This window comes from Nerophis lumbriciformis, linkage group LG26 (genome assembly GCF_033978685.3).
Source record: "Nerophis lumbriciformis linkage group LG26, RoL_Nlum_v2.1, whole genome shotgun sequence".
Classification (NCBI taxonomy): Eukaryota; Metazoa; Chordata; class Actinopteri; order Syngnathiformes; family Syngnathidae; genus Nerophis; species Nerophis lumbriciformis.
The window spans coordinates 903,859-904,575 of record NC_084573.2 but is presented as its reverse complement, the minus strand read 5'-3'; positions in this window follow the sequence as shown (position 1 = coordinate 904,575).

Below are 717 nucleotides of genomic sequence, written 5' to 3'. Positions count from 1 at the left end.
AAGTTGAGTACAATAAATGTAGTTAAGATTTGTGAGTATGTATTATATTCTATTTACAGAGTAGCCAGAAATTGTACTCAAGTAAGAGTACTGTTACTTTAGAGATGTATTACTCAAGTAAAAGTAAGGAGTAGTCACCCAAATATATACTTGAGTAAAAGTAAAAAGTATGTTGTGAAAAAAGTACTGAGTAACTGATGAGTAACCTGTTCGTTTAATGATGACGGCAACAAATAATGCACAAAAACATAAAAATAGCAGTGAGCAAATTCAGAGCCAGGAATATCTCTTAAGCAACTAAAACAATAATATATATTAAGTAATAATATATTAATATTAAAAAAATGAAGGCAAATTGAGCCACAGTAACTTAACAGTACCATAGGCTCAGTAGGCAGAGATTACAAAGGAAAATAACAAGTTAGCCTTTACGCAAACCATAAACTGATAGGTGTGGACTGCACCTGGGAACACACCGTGCACTTCTGATTGCTGTTTGTATGCATGCGTGTGTGTGTGTGTGTGTGTGTGTGTGTGTGTGTGTGTGTGTGTGTGTGTGTGTGTGTGTGTGTGTGTGTGTGTGTGTGTGTGTGTGTGTGTGTGTGTGTGTGTGTGTGTGTGTGTGTGTGTGTGTCTATGAGGCTGCAGTGCGTTAATACAGTGTTTTTTTTTGAGCCAAGGCACATTTTTTTAATTAAAAAAAATACAGAGGCACAC